General features: G+C 40.0%; 1 protein-coding gene across 2 annotated transcripts in view; it reads right to left on the reverse strand.

Annotated features, from left to right (window-relative positions):
• LOC125462786 (plexin-A2-like) overlaps window positions 1-26,014 on the reverse strand; it is a 440,661-nt gene that overhangs the window by 383,458 nt on the left and 31,189 nt on the right. Inside the window, exons 2-3 of one of the 2 annotated variants that reach the window (XM_048553161.2) lie at window positions 3,023-3,119; window positions 2,787-2,861 (exon numbers count right to left, since the gene is read on the reverse strand). The gene's annotated coding sequence lies outside the window, so the exon portion shown is untranslated. The remainder of the gene's footprint in view (window positions 1-2,786; window positions 2,862-3,022; window positions 3,120-26,014) is intronic. The other variant, XM_048553162.2, reaches the window with a different exon arrangement.

A 26,014-nucleotide genomic window follows, 5' to 3' on the forward strand; every position in this document is an offset into this window, starting at 1 on the left:
GAACTCCTCACTTATAACATCTGAAAAAAAATCTGATCACTGCCTCAGCTATTCTGCTCTCCATTGTGCTTTTGGTAAATCCAACCAAATGTGTTTTTGCTTTAGCTTGGTCTGATGCCTATTCCTAGTCTTGCTAAAATATTTGGACTGTAGGATATTAACATGAAATGTCTAAGTGAATTCAAACAGTGTGTAATATTCTGATGTGGAAACAGAAACAATTGCAAATGCCAAAATACTTATTATTAGAATTGCAAGGCTGGTGCATATGAGGTTGATATTAAATTTGAAGTTTCACACAACGAGCAAGATAAATCAGATATTCATAGTGTGAAAGTGGCATGCAGTGACAGAAGAAACATTTCTGGCACATGTGTACCAGTCTCAGTTCCATTGCTGCCGCATTAATTTTCATTAGGAAGCTGTTCTGAAGTGATGGGGTGCTGCCACTCGCTAGCCAACTCACAGTGAAAGAAGCTTCCAACTGTTATACTAGCCAGCTGGTCTTGCAAACTCAGTATGTGCTCAGCTCCATTCACTGGTGCTTGGATTGAGACTCTGATGTTAAATGGTACCAACAAGCAGAGTGTGTGAAGACTAAAACGAGCTGATTATCATACCAGCTGGAAATATCCTTCAATGGTGGCTGCGTAGCAAGAGTAAAAAGGGGCACTTTGAACATCCCCCTACTGAAAATTGAATTGATGGAAACAGGATTTTGAGTTTAGTGGAATGTATAATCACCAAAAGGCTTCCAGCAGCCTAAAGTTTTTTTTTAAAACCTGAAAAAACACATTTTCAGGAGCTCTGTAAGCAGTTACAGAGCTTCAACAAAGCAAAATGTTTCACCTCAGTCCTGGCATGGAACTTTAATCTGATAGCCACAGAGCAATGTCAAATAGAAGGCTAAATGTTGTCTTCCTTATTTGCAAATACAGTCAACCGCTTCTTACAAACTATCCTGTTAATCCTCAAGAGTTGTTTTTTTATTCAAGTCAATTTTAAATAGATCTGATCTGTCAACTGGTCAGACAAAACTGTCCTTAAGGCAATCTCTGGGCTTGAACATGCAAACAGCATTGACAGCCAGTGCGGTGCTATATTGCTGTAGGTGTCATCTTTGGAAAAGATGACATGCATCCCTCCAGCCTTTTGTCCTCAAACCCAGATGCATTAAAAATCAATGCATGGTCAATTGCTGGACTAAGAACTGAACAGCCGTGGGCAAAATTTGAATCCTCAAGGCAGGACCAGAGGTAGGAACACCTGAAAGTTGTTATCAGAGATCGGTATACCTGGTTGCCAACACAGTCCCAGCTTTGGGCCATTTTTCGACCTTTTGCACAGTGACATGCCTCCCTGCAAGAAGTAGTTGACTTTGGTTACTCAGCAGCAGCCTATCACAGTGGGGCTTCACCATCCTTCACCGCTAATTGGCCAGGCTTACAGAAACACTCGTGGGTAATATGGGCTGAGGACCCAGAAAAAAAAACGGTGGATATTAGGGGCCCAGGACACGAGTTCAAATCTCTACATGGAGACTTACGAACTTGCATTTAATTAATTCATTTAATTGTGAAATAGAGACAGGACAGGAAATAGCCTGCATGCTGTCAGATTGTACTAAACAACACAACTAGTTCTCAAGCATCCTTCAGCCACGGGAACCTTCCATTCATTCTGAATTTGGCTGAGATGTGACATGGAATTTGGCTTAGACATGCAATCTTGCTGCAGAGGGACTGAGAGTTTGCACCCTGTTTAAGCCTACTGCAGTGAGGTACGTCAAATGTCTTTCGCCCAACTAAAGAGAAAACCGAAATCTGTGTTTGTGGTTTGCAGCAACTGACTTACCCCATTAATGGCTGTGGTTTAAGTATTTTGAATGTCAATAGAGAGACCAGTTAGGACATACAGCTCTTGTTCACCCTCACCTTTATAAGGAGTGTAACTGGTACATTATACTGCTAAACATATCAACACTATTACAGAGACACATAGAGGATAAGCAATAATGCTTTCTAATTCGACTGAGTAGCTTTTGTGTGTCTTATGTATTTTATGATTATGGAGCCTTTTTTGTTTGAGAGATTTGGAACACAAATAGGCATCTGGCAAATATATATTGAAACTGTACACTTGGATCCAAAACAGTGAAAAAATAACACGTTCTTTCGTTCAGATTATGTAAAATTCCTGATCCCTGTATAAAATATGCTTAGACCTCAAACTAATTCCAAGGAATTTCAAAGTTCATTTTCAAATTTCACAGCTCCTGCACCATGACGGCTAATCAACCAGGCTCTGATTTACAAATGCCAGGAAGAGCTCAATAAAATGTTAAAAAGTCACTTTTGTAATTGGTCGCTTTGTTGTTATTTTCTTTATAATAAATACAACCATTACAATATTTCTTTTCTATTTTTCTAATTGAGATTATTTTCTTACTTTGATTGTATCTCACATTCTTTGCTTGGATCAAACCTATATCTCTAGCCCAAAATTGCCCAATATCAAAATCCTCGGGAGGTGGAACCCTAACCATTCAAAATTAATTTCCGTTTGGCTGCAAACAAACTTCTAACACTGGTTTTCCAAATAATTCAGGCTCACATACTGAAAGATTGACCAGGTCTTCTCTCAAACAGGATGAGGTCAAGCTTTCAATGTCATCTTTATGAAGTAGGTTTATAACATCAATCAGCAAATTATCTTGTCCATGGCAGAAATGTACCATTATGACAAGATGCTGAACATTACACCAAATACAAACATTTTGTTCTTACCTTTTATTCAGAGATTTCAGTTTAAAGCCTGTTGCTGTGATTCATGTTTTTCAAAAGAATGCATAAATAAAACACCTGACAGAAAAGAATGATGAAAAGATTTGCAATTCACTGTTGCACATTTTTTTTCACAAAACTAAACATGGATTATTTTCATATTTGATTGTAATGAAGCCTGTTCAGTATGGTTTGAAAGTAGTTCTACCTATGTATTTTTGAGCGATTGAAATACTCACAGGAAACAATGCTTTTAGACTTCAGGAGGTCATGTGAAGGATTTTTATTTTTCTCCCATATTGAGAAGTAAACGAATGATTGATTTTCTCTGCTGTCCTAAAGATAAGAAGAAATAATTTCACATAGTGAAATGCATGATGGAAGGAAAACAATATCAATTCACATAAATATTTAACACTCTAGTTACAGATGTCAGCCAGAATTAAGTGTTGCAGTCTGTTCTACAATTTACATTTTCTTGTTCACCAGTTCAATCTGGTTATTGGCGCTGTAATCCTGGATGGACAGGGCAATCAGGGCTACTGGAACAGTGTTTAAATCTGAAATTGCTAAGCTGATTCTGGTTATGTTGCCCAACTATCTTTGAAGATTCAAGGCCTTTCCTCTGTGCAATCATTATAATAATCATTGGCACTCATGCCCCCAGTTCCACTATTCCCTCCCTAAACCTCTACCTGTAAGACTTCTTTAAAATTTGACTATTGATCAAATTTCTGCCAATCTTTACTAATGGTCAAATGTCAAATTCTGATCAAAAGACTACTGTGAAACATTCCATTACACTTAAGACATTGCATTAATGCAAGTTATTGCTTTGAATATACATACAGATAGATTCTTGTTACATTGCTCAGTAAACTGACATTATAGACCAGACCAAACCTCCTCAAAATCTGTTAAGTAGCTAGCCTAGACCCTAACTTCTTATTTTTATTTTTAAAGGTAAGCGTAAGACAGTGAGTTCTGGATGCAATTCCATTGGTCAAACTGCGAGGCCTGAAGCAAAACACACTTTATTCTTACACTATCACTAAAATACAAACAAATGGAAGAAGAATTGGAATAACTTAACTCTACTGGAAAACTGAAAAGAATAATATATTACTTAACTACTAAACAGCAACTGTTCTAATACAGTAACATTCCATCAACACACCCTGGGTAAAGGAAAGTTCAGTAAAATAGATTGTCTCATGTGCAATTCTCCAATCCAGGAGGGATTTTCTACAAGATAGGTTTTGGAGCAGCTTATGGTAAAGCCCGCTGGGGAACAGGCAATTCAGGATTTAGATATATGTAACGAGGCAGATTTGATTAGGGATTTTAATGCAAAGGAACCCGAGGGCAGAGACCATAATATGATTGAATTAATTCTGCAGTTTGAGAAGGAGAAGAAGGAATCAGAACCGGCAGCATTACAACTGAGTAAAGGCAACTGCAAAAAGATATGGAGAAGGAACTGGATAGAGCTGATTGAAAGAGGAACCTTGCAGGGAAAATGGTGGGACAGCAATCGAAGGTGGTTTTGGGGATCATTTAGCAGGCATGACAGAAATACTTCCAAGGAAAAATGAAACATAATAAGCAGAGGATGAGGCAACTGTGGCTGACAGAAGCAAGTCAGTGAGAAGGGACAGATAATGGGAACTGCAGATGCTGGAGAATCCAAGATAATAAAATGTGAGGCTGGATGAACACAGCAGGCCCAGCAGCATCTCAGGAGCACAAAAGCTGACGTTTCGGGCCTGGACCCTTCATCAGAGAGGGGGATGGGGTGAGGGTTCTGGAATAAATGGGGAGAGAGGGGGAGGCGGACCAAAGATGGAGAGAAAAGAAGATAGGTGGAGAGAGTATAGGTGGGGAGGTAGGGAGGGGATAGGTCAGTCCAGGGAAGACGGACAGGTCAAGGAGGTGGGATGAGGTTAGTAGGTAGATGGGGGTGCGGCTTGGGGTGGGAGGAAGGGATGGGTGAGAGGAAGAACAAGTTAGGGAGGCAGAGACAGGTTGGACTGGTTTTGGGATGCAGTGGGTGGAGGGGAAGAGCTGGCCTGGTTGTGTGGTGCAGTGGGGGGAGGGGACGAACTGGGCTGGTTTAGGGATGCGGTGGGGGAAGGGGAGATTTTGAAACTGGTGAAGTCCACATTGATACCATTAGGCTGCAGGGTTCCCAGGCGGAATATGAGTTGCTGTTCCTGCAACCTTCGGGTGGCATCCTTGTGGCACTGCAGGAGGCCCATGATGGACATGTCATCTAAAGAATGGGAGGGGGAGTGGAAATGGTTTGCGACTGGGAGGTGCAGTTGTTTGTTGCGAACTGAGCGAAGGTGTTCTGCAAAGCGGTCCCCAAGCTTCCGCTTGGTTTCCCCAATGTAGAGGAAGCCACACCGGGTACAGTGGGTGCAGTATACCACATTGGCAGATGTGCAGGTGAACCTCTGCTTAATGTGGAATGTCATCTTGGGGCCTGGGATAGGGGTGAGGGAGGTGGTGTGGGGACAAGTGTAGCATTTCCTGCGGTTGCAGGGGAAGGTGCCGGCTATACTCTCTCCGCCTATCTTCTTTTCTCTCCATCTTCGGTCCACCTCCCCCTCTCTCCCTATTTATTCCAGAACCCTCAACCCATCCCCCCCTCTGATGAAGGGTCCAGGCCCAAAACGTCAGCTTTTGTGCTCCTGAGATGCTGCTTGGCCTGCTGTGTTCATCCAGCCTCACATTTTATTATCAGTGAGAAGGGAGTATTGGTGGTTATCTTTCAGGAATCACTGGAGTCAGGCAAGGTCCCAGAGGATTGGGAAATGTCTAACATAATACCCCTGTTTAGGAAGAGAGGCAGAAGACAGGAATCTATAGGCCAGTCAGCATGATCTCAGTCTTTGGTAAGATTTTAGAGTCAATTAGGAATGAGATTACAGAGTACATGGAAGCTCATGGTATAACTGGGTTGAGTCAGTATGGCTTTGCCAAGGGGAGGTCACGTCTGACAAACCTGATAGAATTCTTTGAGGTAACAAGCAAACTAGACAAAGAACAGCCAGTGGTTGTGATCTATTTGGATTTCCAGAGGCTGTTGACAAGGTGCCACATAGGAAGCTGCGAAATAAGATAACAGCCCATGTTGTTAGGGGCAAGGTACTGGCGTGAATAAGGATTGGCTGATGGGCAGAAGACAGAGTGGACATCAAAGGTTTCATTTCAGCATGGCAGGCAGGGAATAGTACAGTTCCACAGGGGTCAATGTTGGGACCACAACTATTCATTTGATACATTAACAATCTGGCAAAGAAACTAAGGGCATTGCTTATCTTTGTCTGCAAACCCAGCAACAAAGGGACAGTAGCGTTGAGGAAGGGGGAGCTGCAGAAGGACTTGGACTTGCAAAGAGAATGGGCAACGAAGTGGCAGATGGAATACAATATGAGAAAGTGTGAAATGATGCACTTTCATAGAATAGAGGCGCAGACTGTTTTCTAAATGGGAAAAGACGTTGGAAATCTGAAGCACAAAAGGATTTGAGAGTCCTTGTTCAGCTTCTCTCAAGGTTATTATGTAGGTCTTGTTGGTAGTTAGGAAGGCAACTTCAAAGTTAGCATTTGTTTCAAGGGCTAGAATACAAGAGCTGAGATTTAGTGCTCACACTGTAGAAGGCTCTGGAACACTGAATAGTTTTGGGCCCTGTATCAAAGGATGGATGTGCTAACATTAGCGGGAGTCGAGAGGAGGTTTACAAGAACGATCCCTGGGAGGAAAAGCTTGTGTTATAAGGAGTAGTTGAGCACTCTGGGTCTATACTCAATGGAGCTCAGAAGGATGAGTAGGGATTTAATTGAAACTGACAGAAAGCTAAGGGGCCTAGGTAGAGAGGACGTGATGAAGATGTTTCCATTAGGAGGATAGGCTAGGACCCAAGGATACAGCCTCAGACTGAAGGGACTTCCCTTTAGAAATGAGATGAGGGGGAATTTCTTCAGCTTAAAATGTGGTGAATCTGTGGAATTTGTGCTACAGAAGGTTGTGGAGGCCATGTCATAGATGGTCTTCAAGACAGAGATAGATAGGTGCTTGATTGGTATGGCGATCAAGGGGTACAGGGAGAAGGTAGGTGAATAGGGTTGAGAAATATATCAGCCCCAATATATGATCGGACGGCGGAGCGGACTTGATAAGCTGAACGGTCTCATTCTGCTCCAATATCTCATAGTCTTATCAGAGAATAGAACAGTATAGAACAGAAAGAGGTTCTTCTGTCCACATCTGTGCCAATGCCATTCTTACAGCCTTTTCTAGGAAGTATACATCTAACCATTTGACTTTTATACAATACTGTGCCAGATGGAAGAGCTGTTTTCAGATTGGACCTCCAGTTTCAAAGTTAGAGAATTAGATACAATCACGATAGCAATTTATACGCACCTGCTGAATTAGTGATGGACATTTTAATAAAAAGTCTTAACTGTAAAATGAATTAGCCATGCCCCACTTTTCACATGCTGAGGCTGCTTGAGGTGCACTGTCAAAAGGAAAAGATCTTTCCCTGACTCTGGATACAAAGTCAGGAACTATACTTGAGCTTGGGAAAACTGTGTATGGTGATTAAAATATAGAAATACATGACGCTTTGCCAATTTCTTAACTGTCATCCATATTCCAAATCACAGTTTTGGCTGGTCAAATTGTATTTACTAATAATATCAGTTCTAAATGCCTTCTTTTCATAGACAAATTGTACTCAGAATGGAAGAATAGAACATGCAGGGTTCTATTCTATTCTATTCTATTCCTATTCACAAATCTGGTAGCTGCAGTATGCCTTCAGTTTCTACCTCACTTTTCTGAAGCTTATCTGGCCATCTAATAACCATGTTCCCTTCTACTTGGGAGCACAAAATGCACTGGTACATGGAGTTGTTATAAGTGCCTTTATAAGAAAGCTGATAAGCACCTGAAGCAGTGAGGAATGGAAGGATTATGCTGATAAGGTTAGATGGAAATAAGTGGGAGGAATCTTATGTGGAGCAAAAACACTGGAATACACCCTCAAGCCAGAACAATCCATTTGTGTGCTGTAGTTTCTCTATATTTCTGAGTAATTACTACCACATGAGTGGGCAAAAACTTGAATATCTACCTGCCAAGGCTGGGAAAGTGAAAAATAATTACCCATTACTCCCGTTCTCCCAAAAAAAAAGTCTTGCTGAGAACTTCAGAATTTTTTGTCCTATTATTCTTCAATATCAGCCACAGAGGTTCACATTGTGCAATATGATATGCACTGCTCTACTCCTTCCCCAGAAGGAACTGCAAAGATATTGTATGTAGTCAAAAGTGACACACATAATTTGTCTGAAGATCAAATAGTAAGTCTCAGAATAGTGTGGCACTCAGAAGCATCCTTCATTCATTGGTCAAAACGACCAAGTAACAGACACTAGAAATCTTGTTCTGAGATTGATCTCAATGCAGAGACACAGGAGAATAAAACCTGGATCAGTAACTTTTTTTTTCCATCTAAATCCCTGCAGCCCTCTATTGAATAGCCGATGCCCAGCAGGCAGCATTCAAGGAATTTGTCGTAGCCAGGTGTTTAAAAAAAGGTTCAAGAACACACCATATCCAAGTTGCAAAACAGAAAAAAAGCAACTATGTTGTTTTTAGTCACTGACAAAACCAAGAAGTCTTTCTGTTTAATTGTTTAAAAAAAAAACTTTGTTCAGTGGAGAGTTCTGATGACATGGGAGAACCACTCAACCCCATAGACTAGAGAACTGAACTGAAACCCATAGCTTGCTGCTGCTGCTGTATATCCGACTCTCTCAAACAAACAATCAGATTCAGGTAAGCAGCCTTTTCCCATGAGGGCATCAGTAGGCAAGCTTTTATTTAGAACTTTTAAACATTAAGCACACTTCTCTTTCCAATTAAAGTACAGTGGTCGAGTTGCTTTCAGCATTCTGGTGGATGAAAGAAAAGCAACTCTAAACAAACATACCGTGTTTAGATTTAATGCAAGTTTTCCATTCTGCTCTTGCAAAGATATGCCCTGTACTTCATATTCTAGCAATAATGGATGAAATTTCCAAAAACCAAAACAGTTACTTTTTATTTCAAATTCTTTTTAACATCAGAGGATGACTCCACAAATAGAGAAGTAAACGGCCACATTATAAATAGTTGTTTGCAACATTCTATTTAAAAATAAATTAAAATACTTAACCAGACATCTCCAGTGTTATCAGACAGAAACAAGATTGAGCGATGTTGAGCGATATTAGTATTCACTGAACATTAATTGTGTAGTGGTTTGACAAAAGTGTTAGGCATGAGACATTATTCTGTCCCCATAACCGGATTCAATCTGAAACTGTGGTTATTGAGTTAGGAGGTAAATAATGTGCAGCTCTAATAAATACTACTAAGGGTGTGTTAAGATTAGCTGTACTTCTATTCCTTATCAATTGCCTTCATGGAATGTAATGATTAGGGCAGTGATTAAATATTGGGCTCAAGGAGTGACTTACAGGAGTTCGGATGTCGTGGTAGGAATGTGAAGTGCTTGACAAAGGAATTCTGGAACTTGGGTCTGGTTCTCTAATGCATTGGAAAGGGCCAAAAAATATAGCAAATAATATATTACTTTGCCATCTATCCCTGCAGGATCATTCAAACTAATGATAGTAATACTTATTTTCTTGTCAATAAATGTACTACATTCTACTCGCTTAGGCAGGTCTCAAAATCTCAACAGGCAGCAAGATCTCATTAATGGGACAAAACAGAAGATTGAATGGTAGGGACAGATTGAATGTTAGAACACAGTCTGAAAGCTCTGGAACCAAACCAAGATGACCTACTGCATGAGAGTTCTTTTAGAAAATAAAAATGGCCATAGTGAAAGACTTCTGCACAATACTAACAGGATTTACTGCTCACAATGTATTTAGAAGTGATTTAGCAATCTGCATTAAGGTCAAAGGCTAATGGGGAGATGCTCTTACAAAGAAAACATTCTCTGTTACAAATTGATTATCAATATATTTAAATCAGGGCTAATTGTCTTTGCTTGGAAGAGATAATCCAAAAAACAATCCAATTATACTTTGACTGGCAGACTTCAAAAGAAACATTAATGTATTTCTGTAAAAGTGACCATTTATTAAATTGATACCAATAGCAGGCACGTGAGAGCTGCAGTCATCTGTTTAGCTGCTTGGGCCCGTTCAAAATGCTTACAATTTATCTGTGACCTGGTTTTATATATTCCTCTTTCCCTTATGCCCTCTAACAGTTTTAGTTAACAGTAAACAAAATCTCAGGCTTAAGATCAACAGCCCACTCAACATAGTTTGTCATTTGCAGATGGGAGTTCCAAAGGTCTAGTAAAGATTTAAAGCAACACATTTTGCTTAACTGCACTCTTAAAAGTTTGGGTTCAAATTTTTAACCGAAGACCCCTCAAGTTTCTCTTGAATGACGAAATCAGTTTCTGCGTAATAGCTTGAAAGCTTCAATCTAATTACCATTTAACCTTTTAAATTCCAGAAACACAACCCTAGTTTATTTCAGCCCTTCTCATAGGTTAAACTTTCGAATTCAGGTATCACATCAGTAAATTTATGTTACAATCTCTTTAAGGGCAACATATCATTTCCAAGGTGTGGCACACTGTACCCCAGGTGGAGTCTAACCAGAGCTCTTCAATACAGCTTCACCGTCAACACTTGAGATCATTGTGAGGTGTTAGCCTAGTGTTTCAATCGGTGGACTGCTAATCAAGAGGCCCAGGTTCAAATATCACTGTGGCAGATGGTAGAATTTGAATTCAATAAAAATCTGTAATTACAATGTCTAATAATGACCATTGTCAATTGTTGGAAAAACCCATCTGATTCACTAATGTCCTTTAGAGAAGGAAATAGCCATCCTTACCTGGTCTGTACTACTTGTGACACCAGACCCACAGTAATTTGCGTGATTCTTTGCTGCCCTCTGGGACGGGTAATAAATGCCGACCTAGCCAGTGACACCCTCATACCATGAATGAACAACAAAAAAAAACACCACTGAACTTTACTAGAAACTAACAAGTCTTCAAGGGATATTCGGAAAGATGGAAAATACTTAGAGGACTTCTAAATGATTGACGTTGACAAATAGAATAAAACTATTCTGCGCTCATGCATGTCAAGAATAACAACAGCACAAGAGAGAAAAAACTGTATCCCTTTTCAAAACCTCAACCTTTCAACACGATCATTTCTGTGATGACAAAAAAGCTTACAAGCTTGCAAAGCCTCAGAGGGTCTTCTCCTCAGATATAAACTAGTTAAAGGAAGAAACAGTCTTGACAGGTACTTGATCACCATTTTATCACATGTAGAGAAGACCTTGGAGATATTAAAATACCTGCCTGTTTGCACAAAAAGGTTAACCAGATATTGTTACTTTTTACCACAAATAAGCTGAATACCAATGATTTATTTGTAATGCATTTCTAAAACAATGCTTTTTTAAAAAAAAATCTATCCAAATAATTCCACGCTCATAATTGCAATTTAACCAGTTTTCCCTTGCATGGTATTTTTTTTTAAACCTGGTCAAATCTATGATTTTTTTCCAAGATATATGAAACTGTAGATAAGATTTAAATTTTTCAAGAATGGAAATTTTAGAAGAGATAGTTTTTGCACATTAGTCAAGCAAAACATCCAAGCCTTCTTCAAAATGCACTAAAACAGAAAATAACACTATCGTCCTTTGCAGTACAACTGAACTTGGTGAAAGGAGGCAAAAATGATCAAGAATTTCTGATCATTAGTTACTTGGGCATAACTGCAACATCTATGCAAGCTTATTGAAAGGCATCAAGTCGAACTCTACTGACATGTCCTCAATCTGTTAAAATTTTGGGTTCAAATGCAGGTATTAACCATAAAGCAATAGGCTTTGCTTTTTTCTTTAGAATTAGATTCAAATTGATTGCCTCCACGACAATTTGGGGAGGAAAAAAAACAGTAAGGGTGAGGCAGGGGGAAAACATCTTTTTGTTAGAATCAACATGACATTACAACTTAATAGGATGGGCAAGCGGAGATCTTTCGGACATTATTTGAGGCAGTCACATCCATAAATTAACACCAAATCTGGTCCGTAACAGGACAGCATGACTACCAACTGGGCAGGTATAGGGATTCAGAAGCTTTACTTTGGAGAAAACTCAGTTAGTGCCATGTCCAATACATACAAGGTTCTTGCTTCCAGAGTGAACAAGGGGACAGATTGCAGAAAGAATTGCACAGTGGTACAGAGTGCCACTGAAGTGCTGTGAGCAAATAGGTATGTAGTAGAGGAGAGCATAGTTAGGGGAATAGATGCTATTCTCTGCAGCAAAGACAACATTCCCATGGCTGTGAGATAGTAGGAACTGCCGATGTTGGAATCTGAGATAACAAGGTGTGGAGCTGGATGAAAAACAGCAGGCCAGGCAGCATCAGAGGAGCAGGAAAGCTAACGTTTTGTGTCTGGACGCTTCTTGAGAAAATGAAGAAGGGTCCACACCTGAAACATCATCTTTACTGCTCCTCTGATGCTGCCTGGGCTGCTGTGTTCATCCAGCTCCACACCTTGTTATTCACATGGCTGTGCTGTCTACCTGATGCAAAAGTTCATCTCATTGCTTTTCAGCTGAAGAGAAACATGGAGTGAGAAAGGAAAGACTCAATTGTCAGGATCCACATAGGTGCCCATGACTAAGAAAAGGAACTCAATTTTCAAGGGTCTTTGACATTCTGGAAGAATAGCCAAAAAGGAAAGAAGGTGGTGGGGTGGCATTGCTAATAAAGGATGGTATCAGCGATTATGCAGATTGGTGCAAAAACTTCAGTTGGGTGGAGAGAAGGAATATCAAAAGAAACATGTCACAGGTGAACTTTGTCTGCAGGCCTCCGAGGAGTTGCCTCACTGTGCGTCAAATTATCAAATCAGGAAATAATAGAGACATTAGAAGGGCACTGAGCTGTCATAGGTGATTTTAACCAGCACATTGACAAAGTTAACATGTAGGACAAATTAGTCAAATGTGTCAGAGTATATTCAAAGAAAAATACGTTACGAGGTCTAAAATAGTCTGTTTCTGGGAAGTTTTATAATGTGTAATGAGATAGGATCAATAAGCGATCCCGTAGTTAGGGATAGTCTGGGGCGGGGTGGGGGGCGCAGTGTAGAGACCACATCATGATTGAATTTCAAATTCAGTTTGAGGAGAGCAAGTCTAGTCTCAAACCAGACTGCTCAGCGTAAGTAAGGCAATTACACAGATACAAAGAAAGAATTGTCTAAAGCAGGCTGCACAGATGGATAAAAAGAAAAAAGAACACCGGCATTATTAAAGCTGAATTTTATAATGCTCAGCAAAAATCTATTCTGGTCCAAAAGAAGGAATCAATGAGAATGATAAACCACCCTTGGTTAAAAAAGCAAGTCAAGGAGAGAATCTAATCAAAACTAAGGCACAAGAAGTGTCACAAATGGATATAAACCAGCAGTAGATGATTAAAGATGCTAATAATGAAGAAAACTGATGATGAAAGCAAATCGACGATTATAAAAACAAGCCAGAGCCTCTAAGGGTATATAACAAGAAGGCTTAGTTAATTTAAGTATGTGATCCTTAGATAATGCAATTGGGAAATTGATCATGGTGAACTGGGAAATGGCAGATAATTTAATGTAACACCCCTGTTCAAGAAGAGAGGGAGACAGAAAGCAGGAATCTATAGGTCAGTTCATAAAATGTGAGGCTGGATGAACACAGCAGGCCAAGCAGCATCTCAGGAGCGCAAAAGCTGACATTTCGGGCCTAGACCCTTCTATAGGTCAGTTACTCCGACATCTGTCACTGAAAAAAAATGCTAGATTACAATATTAAAGGGGGAAATAGCAGAGCATTAAGATAAGCTGAACTCAATCATGCAGAGGCAATTTGTTTTGAGAAAGCAAAATCATTTTTGAAAAATTTGCCAGAGCTCCTTGAGGATGTAACACGCAGAGGTGAAGAAGGGAGCTAGGTAGATGTAGCATATTTAGATTGCCAGAAAACATTTGATAAAGTAACACATGAGAAGGTTAATGCACAAGACAATATTGCTCAAGATATGGGGGAGGGGGTGGTTGGCGTATTAGCATGGGTTGCGGATTAACACAGAAAGACAGACTTGGGATGAATGAGTTTTTTCTGGTTGGAAAGTTGCAACTGTGAAGTGCCACACACAGTCTAGGGCCTCAGTTACTTATTTATAATAATGACTTGGAGGTGGAACAGAATGAGAACATAAGGAATCTTCCAAGAGATTGGTTGAATGAGTGGGCAAAAACATGGCAGATGGAATTTAATGTAGGAAGGTGTGAAGTCATGGACTTTAATAGAAAGAATCAAATGCAGAATATTATTTAAATGGAGAGAGACTCCAAAATTTAAAAAAAAGTGCAAAGAGGCATCTGGATATTCTTGTGTGTAAAGCAAAACATTAGCATGCAGGTAGAAAAAAATATTATGACAAATGGAGTTTATTGCTTTGTTGCTTGGGCATTGGGAGTTTATAAAGAAGGAAATCCTGCGATAACTGTACAGAGTGTTAGTGAGGCATACCATCTATATTTTGAACCCCCGTATTTAAGAAAAGATATATTGGCATCGGAGAGAATCCCATAGAGATTCACTCAGCTGATTCCAGAGAGGCAGGGGCTGACTTATCATCATCAGCCTTTTTATTCATTAGATTTCATAAGAATAGGGGAGAAGCTCGAGTGGAGCAGGGGAGGAGTGTGCCCCTATCTTTGAGCTAGAAGGTCTGGATACAAGTCTGACCTGCTCCAGAGGTGTATACAAACATCTCTGAACTGGTTGTTATAGAAAATATCTGAAAAAATTGAGGGACAATAGGAACTGTTGACGTTGGAGTCTGGAGTCTGAGATAACAAGGTGTAGAGCTGGATGAACACAGCAGGCCAGGCAGCATCAGAGGAGCAAGAAAGCTGATGTTTCGGGTCTGGAAGGGTCCAGCTTTCCTGCTCCTCTGATGCTGCCTGGTCTATTGTGTTCATTCAGCTCTACATTTGGAAATATTGGGATGGTCATATTGAAACATACAAGATTCAGTGTGGGCTTGACAGCGTAGGTGATAAGAAGTTGTTTCCAATGGAGAGGGAAACCAAACTAGGGAACATAGCTACAGAATAAGGGGATATTGAGAATGCAATGAATTTCTTCTCTCAGATAATAGTTAATGCCTAGAATTCCCCCAGCCTGGAGAGAATTGTAGAAGTTAGTTTACTGGAAGTATTTAAAATAGTGGTAGATATATTTTTGAAATTAAGAATTGAGAGCAATGACGATCTTGCAAGAAGCAGTAATTGAGGCCTGGGGCAGGTCAGCCATAATCTGGTTGAATGACTAAGCAGGTTCAAGTATTTGGGATGGTCTACTCCTAGTACTATTTCTTATGTTCTAATGTGGTATTAAGGAAGAGGGCCACCAGGACACTGCATAAATGACCATAGAATTATAATCATTGTGGTGCAGAAGAGCTCCATTTGGAACAGTGTGCCAGGACTGGTTCTGTTATTTAATGTCAAATTCTTTCCTTTTCCCTATATTTTTGTACACTATTTCCATCTAAATTATCATCCAATGCCATCTTGAATGCCTCACCCATATTTTCAGGTATTGCATTCCATACCCTAACTAGTCACTGTGTGAAAAAGGTTTTCCTAACTTCGTCCCTGCTTCATTTATACATCACTTGGTATCTAAGCCATCTCATTTTTTTTGTTATCTTTTGAGAACAAACAGCTTCTCCCTATTTACCCTATCCAACCTGCTCATGATTTTGAAAGCCTTTATCAAATCTCCTCTCAGCCAGCTTCTCTCCAAAAAACACAGTCCCAACTTCGATCTACCCTCATAACTATCCTCTCATTCCTGGAAATCCTCTGTGTGCTGGCTCCAATATAGTCCTATATCTCTCCAATAAGGGCAGTCCTCAGGTTGCGAATGCGTTCTGGAGCACACTCCCAAGTCTATTTGTACGCAAGTCAGAACACTATGCAAGACAATATAAAGGAGCAATTTGAAAGTACAGGAAATGTTTGTTTGCTAGATCTTTAAAATTATAACATTGCATGAGAACACATTCATACGTATGAGCATTTATAAGTCAGATATTTGTGAATCAAGGAACCCCTATTACTGTGGCACCCACAACTGTTCACAATATTCCAGGTGAAGACTAACAAGTATTTTGTGTAAGTTCAACATCATCCCCCTTTACCCTTGTATTCTATACCACAATTATTTTAGCTGAGAGCATTATGCCTTATTTTCAATTGCACTCTCTCAACTGGTCCTGCTGCCTTAAATATTCCATACATGTACAGAACAGGTTCCCTTGCTCTTGGATCCCCTTTATCATTGCATCCCCGATTATGTATTGGCTTTCAATATTCCTCCAACCAAAAGGGCATTATCTCACACTTCTCTCTGTTGAATCTGAAATGCCACCAGTCTGCCCAATCCACCAACTTGTCAAGTTCCTTTGAGTTCCACACTATCCTCTTCACTATTTAAATCTACAGGATTATTTTGCCTTAAAGTACTAAATACAGTGCTTGAAGATATCACATTTAAATTATTTTTGCATAAATAAGCATCTCCAGGCTTGCTTGACATAATGACCACGTGAACTTGTAAAGATAAGCAATTGCACATTTATACACAATTGAAGAAGAAAATAGTTAACTCAGGTTGTAGTTGCATTTTTAAGGGAGGGCTGAAGTAAAGCAAATATTAAAATGTGGAAAAATTCAACTCTCTAATCCTCGCACCAAAGCGGTGTCATACCTTTACAAAATTAAAGAGAAAGGAACTTGTATAACTGCAAAAATTCTAGAGGATTGATGGGAAAAGTCATGAAAATCGCTTAGTGGTCAACCCTGTAATGGTTAGACATATGGCCCAACTCACTGAATGCTATTAGTGTAGTGTTCTTCCAAAAGTATTTCACAATGATATACAATCATACAATGATGGATTGCACTACCCTTTTACGAGCCACCAGCACTTTTTCCCCTTATAACCAGAAAGACATTTCTTACAGGAATGCCTCAATAGGCACTTTCAAAATGTCGAGGTAAAGTATGAAAAATGCTAGGGTTGTATAAAAGCCCTTCGCAATGACTGCCAATGACTTGACTAACTACTCCAGCAGCTGGATGAGAAAGCTTAAAGTAATGGGATGAAGTTTTGATGCGTGGGGAGGGGGTGATACTGAACAGGAACACCAGAGATATATAGAAAGCACTGGCAATGTCCAACATGAAGAGAGTTGAAGAACAACACAAGACACTTACAAAATTAGGAAGTGACTGGTATGCCAAAAAAAAGCAAAATCTGCTTGAGATAATCCTGTAGAGGAATCAAGCTACACAAGTATAATATAGAAGATGTATTTTAGTTGGCCTTTGTCTGCTCAATTAAACAATAAATATTTTTAGATTGAAGGTATTTTTGAGAAGCAGATTTAAACAGACCTGCCATTGAACTGAATGGTGCCTGTAATTTCCAAACAGTCGTAAAATAAGTAATCGCATTTTGTACTTGTTTTAATTTTAATGCAACATATTTTACAATAGATGCAATAGGCATTTCATAATATCACTGCACAGTACTACACACCAACTGAGGTTTGTGGCAGTAGTTTAACATAGGGACACATTTCAATGAATAAGAATCAATTAAAATACTTGCATTAAGAAAAAAAGAATCTTCTTAAAACTAGACCACTGAAAGGTAAAGGACAAAGGATAATGTCTGTTTGTTCCAGAATGTTGCGTACAAGAACTCAAAAGGTGCAAAGATGGTGCACATATTGCATAAGGGTTATGCCAATCATTTTGCAATCAAAATACTATTGAAATGGTTCAATGCACAGAGCTATAATTCATTCCACACAGTCAACATATTACTCTGCAAGGCAATGAAAATCCGGCTACCTAAAAATATGACTTGTTAGTGATTCCATTTGTCAGCTAATACATATTTTAAATGTCAAGCCAAGAAATTCATTCAAGTCACTGCAAAGCAGTCAATTTTCCAAAGAATATAATCTCAAACTAAACCAAACAAGCACCGAGATACTGGCTTTCTGATTAATTACACTTAATCCTAATCAAGGTATGATACCAAGCCAAATCTTTGCAAGCTGATAGATGCCAGTTGGGTCAAATGATTTGTTTCTACGTTGTATGTGCCGTGAAGCTTCCTGCTGAAAATGCTGGATTTAAAACAAAAACAAAAAACTTGTACAATTTTTCAATCAAAACCCCCCAGAGATCAGAATATTCAAAACAGCAGTGAGAGACCACTTGCAATGATCAGATTTGCTCCAGGCTATGCGATAAAAATGCACCGATCTGGATCTTGCGAGCTGCAGTATAACACTAGGGCTGAACAGTCTCTTCCTGTCCTGTAAGCTTCTATGACTCGAGCATACAACTTTATGGCAGCACATTTCTGCAGCTCAAAATAGGCAGGTCCCAGCAGCCAACCAGTCCATAAGCCAGCGGGCCAGTTGCCCAACTCCTCAAAATCATCCCGAATGCATTTTGGAAATCCTCAGCAAAGTTCCATGCACGTTGTGAACCTTGAGATCGATTACATTTTCAAAGTTTGTATTGAGGTGACTAAAGGTGACTACCCAAGTGGAGTGCAATACTGATCAAGGCTTTCAAACAATGTCAAGGCACACTTTATCAACATGCTGCTACACTCAAATGCACAAATTTCACACTTGTAACAAACTTCACCTTCTGGTTTATGAAAGTTGATCACAATTTAGTTACAATCAAAGGCAAAGTATCACAGACTTGATGAACCGTAATACTGGACTTGAAGTGTTAACTCTTGTTTCTCTCTCTCTCCCCACAGTTGCTTCCAGGCCTGCTAACTTTCTCCAGCTTTTTCTATTCTTGCACCACAGTTTGGTTTCTTGGGTGGAATTTGCCACTCCTTGTAAGGTGGTGAGAAGTAATATTTGGACAAGTTGGCACTATTGAGACATGCATCTCCTTCTCACCACCTTCCCAATTAATCTCAGTTAGAAGAGACATTAGAGACTCCCAACTAAGGTCCTCCAGTGGTCAACTAATGGTGTTGATGTCCTCAATTCAGTACCTCCCCAAATCATATCAAACTCCTTTGTACAACTCTATTCCATGGACAAATTGAATAGCCTGACGATACAACAAAGCTGAAATGTAATTTCCCATATTAATAGTAACATAGAATATAGAACATTACAGCACAGTACAGGCCCTTCGGCCCTCGATGTTGTGCCGACCTGTCATACCGATCTCAAGCTCATCTAACCTACACTATTCCATGTACGTCCATATGCTTGTCCAATGATGACTTAAATGTACTTAAAGTTGGCGAATCTACTACCGTTGCAGGCAAAGCGTTCCATGCCCTTACTACTCTCTGAGTAAAGAAACTACCTCTGACATCTGTCCTATATCTTTCACCCCTCAATTTAAAGCTATCCCCCCTCATGCTTGCCGTCACCATCCTAGGAAAAAAGCTCTCTCTATCCATCCTATCTAACCCTCTGATTATTTTATATGTTTCAATTAAGTCACCTCTCAACCTTCTTCTCTCTAATGAAAACAGCCTCAAGTCCCTCAGCCTTTCCTCATAAGACCTTCCCTCCATACCAGGCAACATCCTAGGAAATCTCCTCTGCACCCTTTCCAAAGCTTCCACATCCTTCTTATAATGCGGTGACCAGAACTGTACACAATACTCCAATTGCAGCCGCACCAGAGTTTTGTACAGCTTCACCATAACCTCTTGGTTCCGGAACTCGATCCCACTATTAATAAAAGCTAAAACACTGTATGCCTTCTTAACAGCCCTGTCAACCTGGGTGGAACTTTCAAGGATCTGTGTACATGGACACCGAGATCTCTCTGCTCATCTACACTACTAAGAATCTTACCATTAGCCCTGTACTTTGCCTTCCGGTTACACCTACCAAAGTGCATCACCTCACACTTGTCTGCATAAAACTCCATTTGACACCTGTCAGCCCAGCTCTGCAGCTTATCTATGTCTCTCTGCAACCTACAGCATCCTTCGTCACTATCCACAACTCCACCGACCTTAGTGTTGTCTGCAAATTTACTAACCCATCCTTCTACACCCTCATCCAGGTCATTTTTAAAAATGACAAACAACAGTGGACCCAACACCGACCCTTGCGGTACACCACTAGTAACTGGTCTCCAGGATGAACATTTCCCATCAACTACCACCCTCTGTCTTCTTTCAGCAAGCCAATTTCCGATCCAAACTGCTATATCTCCCACAATTCCATTCCTCCGCATTTTGTACAATAGCCTATTGTGGGAAACCTTATCCAACGCCTTGCTGAAATCCATATACACCACATCAGCCGGTTTACTCTCATCTACCTGTTTGGTCTCCATGATTTTACAAGGCAGTTCAAAATGGTAAACTCTAACAATTCTTAAATTAACTAAAGTCAAAAGGATTGAACAAGATCTATGTTCATTAAATCTTAAATCACCTCTATCATACCGCTGCTTTGATTAATTCCCAGAGGGATGCAGGTTCAAGAAGCCACTCTTGCTATCACTAACAACAATGTACCTAGCAACTGTGACATCTCTCGAATGAGTGAGGTGGCCCACAAACTAGCAACAGTCAATTTACAATGCATAAACAGGCTTTCAAGTAACCTATGTGCAATTAACAGCTATACCTAGCTTTGAATTTACCTCCTTTCAGGCATTGATGATAGTTGGGAAAGCTGTTTAAATAGCGGTCAGCAGTCCTTAATACAGTCGACTGTACCTAGCTCACATCTCACTCATGAGATTAGTTCTCATTCCTTGACACCTCTAACACACAAATGTTTTTATAGATTACACAGATCGTGATGGGCAAAACTAACAGCTGGTTGCAATAAATATTTGAAATAAAAATATAGACATGCTGAAGATACCTCAAATGCCACTTGACCTACCAAATTGCTCCAGGGCTGTACGGGACATTGGCAAGGCCACTTTTGGAATACTGAGTTTGGTTCTGGTCTCCCTGCTCCAGGAAGGATATTGTGAAACTTGAAAGGGTTCAGAAAAGATTTACAAGGATGTTGCCAGGATTGGAGAGTTTGAGCTATAGGGAGAGGCTAAATAGGCTGGGGCTACTTTCCCTGGAATGTCAGAGGCTGAGGGGTGACCTTCTGGAGGTTTATAGAATCACAATGAGCATGGATAGGGCAAATAGCCAAGGTCTTTTTCCCCTGGAGTGGGGAGTCCAAAACTAGAGGACATAGTTTTAAGGTGAGAGGGCAAAGATTTAAAACAGACCTAAGGAGAAACGTTTTCACGCAGCACATGATACGTGTATGGAATGAGCTGCCAGAGGAAGAGGTGACTGGCACAACATTTAAAAGGCATCTGGATGGGTCTCTGAATAGGAAGGGTTTAAGTGGGATTATGGGCCAAATGCTGGCAAATGGGACTAGAATTATTTAGAATATCTGGTCGGCATGGACAAGTTGGACCAGAGAGTCTGTTTCCATGCTATACAGCTCTATAACCCTGTTTATTTCTTAGTTATCCAGCATCTACACTACAATACCTTATATTTTAGAGTAATAAACATTTGTTAGATTCTTCAATACCTCAAAGCCACTTGTTACATGGGATAACTTAAGCAATGCCACAGCAGGTAAACTATACTTTTGGAAGTAAGCAAGTCTGAATCCTATTGTCTGGGCATTCCAGCGAATGTATCTGCATTGCAAACAGAAGCAGAATGTCCAACATTATATCTGACAGCATAATGGAGAATCCAAGGTAACAAAGTGTGGAGCTGGATGAACACAGCAGGCCAAGCAGCATCTTAGGAGCACAAAAGCTGATGTTTCAAGCCTAGACCCTTCATGAGCTTTTGTGCTCCTGAGGTGCTGCTTGGCCTGCTGCGTTCATCCAGCTCCACACTTTGTTACCTCGGATTCTCCAGCATCTGCAGTTCCCATTATCTCTGAGTATAATGGAGGAAGCAGATTCAATCATGCCATTTACAACCTGATTGCACCATTTATTTGAAAAGGGAGATATTTGTGGCCACCTGAGCAACACAAGACGAATTGCTCATGCAGAGAGTTGGCATGGCCACAAAAAGCCAAACAGCCTTCCTTTGCGCTGTGACCATTCTTTGTTTGTCATCTCACACTGACTCAGACAACCAAATTCTGCAGAGTCTTGGAACTGGACCCAAGGATTTTTGATTTTAATAATGCACAACCACAGAATATGGTGCATTAACATAATAAGCAACTGGAAAAATACAAAATATTTATCTTTTAAGTAGGCATGTAAAATGACAGTTGAGTTAATTATAAAACCTCACTATTTCATCTATATTATTGCAAAATATTTGCAGCAACTGAAACAGGTATCAAATGAAAAACTAGCATCAACAGCTTATAATCAAAGCAAATTGGTAAGATATTAAAAAAATATATTTTCTTGTAGAAATGTTATACAAATTGACCTGCCTGCACAGTAACTTCAGCCTCATTGCTAAATTTTACATGAATACAATATCAAACCTCTAATTTTTTTTGTCCTTATGCATACAATAATTTAATTAAAATGGTTCAACTTATTTCGGAGATACAATTTTAATAAAAAAATGAATTACAAGGTTAATATATTACATTTACATACTCAAAACTATCACATTGTTATGTCAATTGCTAAAATTGTAAGATTAATAAGGGATCACCATTATTCGTCAGTTTTGGCTATGCATTCTCACACTAATTTCATTAAAGTGATTAAAAGGGCAATTTATCATGCGTAATTTATGAATAAAATAATGAAATGTTGCAAACACTTTTTTACATTCTGCACTCAAACCATGACTGAATTGAAAACCATGCAAACCTCGACAGCGCTGAAATATAAAAGACTGAAGAGCATAGGACATTGCAGTCAGTCTGCACATTTTCAATTGACTTTAAAGGGAGTAGTGTTCGTTTTAATGCAGTCCCCATTTTGCTTTTCAAATACAAATGCAGCAATTTGAAAGCTGGTCCTCTGGCCTTTGTGTAAACATAAATCCTCCAGATCAAGTGCTTCCTGGAAGACAGTGGAGGTGTTACATTTGTATGACTACTGTCAGTGGTCAAATAATAAAGTGGTTCCCAATCCAAATAAATAACCAGCAGGCATCAGACGATGATAAAATTTGGATTGTAGTCCCTAGACTTTAGAGGTCTAGGGCATGAACTGATCAAAAATTGTGCTATTACTGGGAACTGATCAAGGTAAATACAAAGAAAATACATTCACTGATTTAGTATTCAGGCTTCAAGGGCAGAGACGAAATAAGATGTGGGCAAACTAAAACCCATGTGCCACTTGTACCAGATGGGAGTTTCTAATCTGGCCTGCAGCTCTGCAATGGGGAAAGCATGCAACGAGTACACGCAGACACAATGAAATGAGTGCTCGAGTGCACTGCTTCTGGCAACCAGCAGATCGACATCAGGAATGAAAAATAAAATGCAAATCCTAAAGAACTTTAAAGGGACACACTTCCAGTTAAACTGAAATCAAAGACAGCAGGCTTTCTTTCGAAAGTGAGAGCACGCACCAAGTTAAAATAGGAAAAGATAATGAAGCAGCTGTGAATTCAGCAAAAGATCTATACTTTTAACTTTACTTATTAGATTACTGCAGTTTGACTTGCTTTTACATTTAATTGAGCTGGAGGTATTGTGATTATGTCCCTAGCTCTGAGCCAAAAGGCCCGGGTTCAAGTTCCACCAGCTCTGGAAATGCATCATAATACATTTGAACAAGTTGATGAAAAATGTCTATCCACTACAAACTTCAACTTATTTTACTCTTCTTTATGAAAATGGATAGTATATTCCCAATAGAAATATGGAGCCCTGATCCAGTTGCCCATGCACAGTCGCACCCACGATATCACAACAGATCCTTGTGTGCCTGTGTAAACTTTTAACTCAGAAGACCCAACTCATTATTTTTGTTTCAGTGAGAAAGTAAGAAAAAGACAGACAGTCTGTCTGGATTATCTAACAGAAACAGTTGACTCAACCAACTAGACACAGCAAAAACCTCACTCACTCATAAATCACTGGCAATGATAGGGGCTTCCTGTTTTCTTCGTTTTTTTGCACTTCCTAACCAAGATTAGGGATCTCAGCGATCCCCTTGCACACTTTATATGACACCTGTAACAATGGAAAACACACCAACACCACTTCGAAGAGGTGAACTAAAAAGTATATAAACATTGAGCCAAAGAACACAAGAACCAGGAGCAGGAGTAGGCCATCTGGCTCTTTGAGCCCACTCCGCCATTCAAAAGATCACAGCTGATCTTTTTGAGGCATCAGTTCCACTTACCCACCCTCTCACCATAACCCTTAATTCCTTTACTGTTCAAAAAAATTATCTTAACTTTTAAAACGGTCACTGAAGAAGCCTTAACTACTTCACCGAGCATGGAATTCCACAGATTCACAGCCCTTTGGGTGAAGAAATTCCTCCTCAATCCAGTCCTAATTCTGCTCCCCCTAATTTTGAGGCTATGCCCTCTTGTTCTAGTTGCACGCACCAGTGGGCACAACCTCCCTGCTTCTATCCTATCTATTCCCTTCATAATTGTATACGTTTCTCTTCAATTCCTCCTCATTTTTCTGAATGCCAATGAATATAATCCCAGTCTACTCAGTCTGTCCTTGTAAACTAACCCTCTCAACTCCAGAATCAACCTAGTGAATCTTCTCTGCACCCCCTCCAGTGCCAGTACGGTAAGGAGACAAAAACTGCAGGCAGTAATCCAGGTGTGGCCTCACGAACACCCTATGCAGCTGTAACATAACCTTCCTGCTTTTAAACTCAATCCCCCTAGCAATGAAGGACAAAATTCCATCTGCCTTCTTAATTAGCTGTTGTACCTGCAAACCAACCCCCTGCACAAGGACATCCAGGTCCCTCTGCACAGCAGAATGCTGCAAATTTTTACGTTCAAGTAATAGCCTTTTTTACTATTATTCCTACCAAAATGGATGGCTTCACATTTATTAACATTGTACTCCATCTGCTAGCCCTTTGCCCACTCAAACTATCTATACCACTCTGCAAACTTTCAGAACCTTATGCACATTTTGCTCTAGCACTCATCTGAGTGTCATCCGCAAAACTTTGACACAATACACATGATTCGCAACTCCAAATCGCCTATGTAAATTGTAAGCAGGAGGTGCAAACAGAGCACAAGTGTGTGGTGGGCTTTATCTAGCAATAGTGATGGCGACAAGTGCAACCTTGAGAAAAAGATCAAGTCAATTTGCAAAAAAACAATAGAAGAACTGCAGATGCTGTAAAGCAAGAACAAAAACTGAAAGTTGCTTGAAAAGCTCAGCAGATCCGACAACAACTGTGAAGAGAAAATCAGAGTTAACGTTTTGAGACCGGTGACCCTTCCTCAGCACTGTATTGAGGTCAATTTGTATAGTGTTTTGCTTCCTCGATATTTCCCATGCCTGCACTGAAGGCGCCAATTCCTGCTGAGAACTGCTGCCCGGACTACTGGCAGCCCAAGATTTGAATCTGGAACCTTCAGGTCTGCACTTGTCTGATACACTGAAGTGTGTCTATATGCACTATAATGGTTACATAACCATTTTCTATTAAACATTCTTGTGTTTGCATGCATCCAATTGTATTAATTTTATAATATTGCAAGAAAAAGTAAGCACAAACATTTTCACAGATCCATAGAATCCCTAGTGTGGACACAGGCCCTTTGACCCAACAAGTCCACATCGACCCTCAGAACATGCCACTCAGACCCACCTCCCTAATCTACACACCCCTGACACTACGGACGAATCCACCTACCCTGCACACCTTTGGACTGTGGGAGGAAACCAGAACACCTGGAGGAAACCCACGCAGACATGGGGAGAATGTGCAAACTCCACACAGTCACTCGAGGGTGGAATCAAATCTGGGTCCCTGGAGCTGTGAGGCAGCAGTGCTAACCACCGAGCCGCCATGCTGCACCTCATTGGGATGAATGGCCTCCT

The sequence above is a fragment of the Stegostoma tigrinum genome, chromosome 21 (genome assembly GCF_030684315.1).
Source record: "Stegostoma tigrinum isolate sSteTig4 chromosome 21, sSteTig4.hap1, whole genome shotgun sequence".
Taxonomy (NCBI): Eukaryota; Metazoa; Chordata; class Chondrichthyes; order Orectolobiformes; family Stegostomatidae; genus Stegostoma; species Stegostoma tigrinum.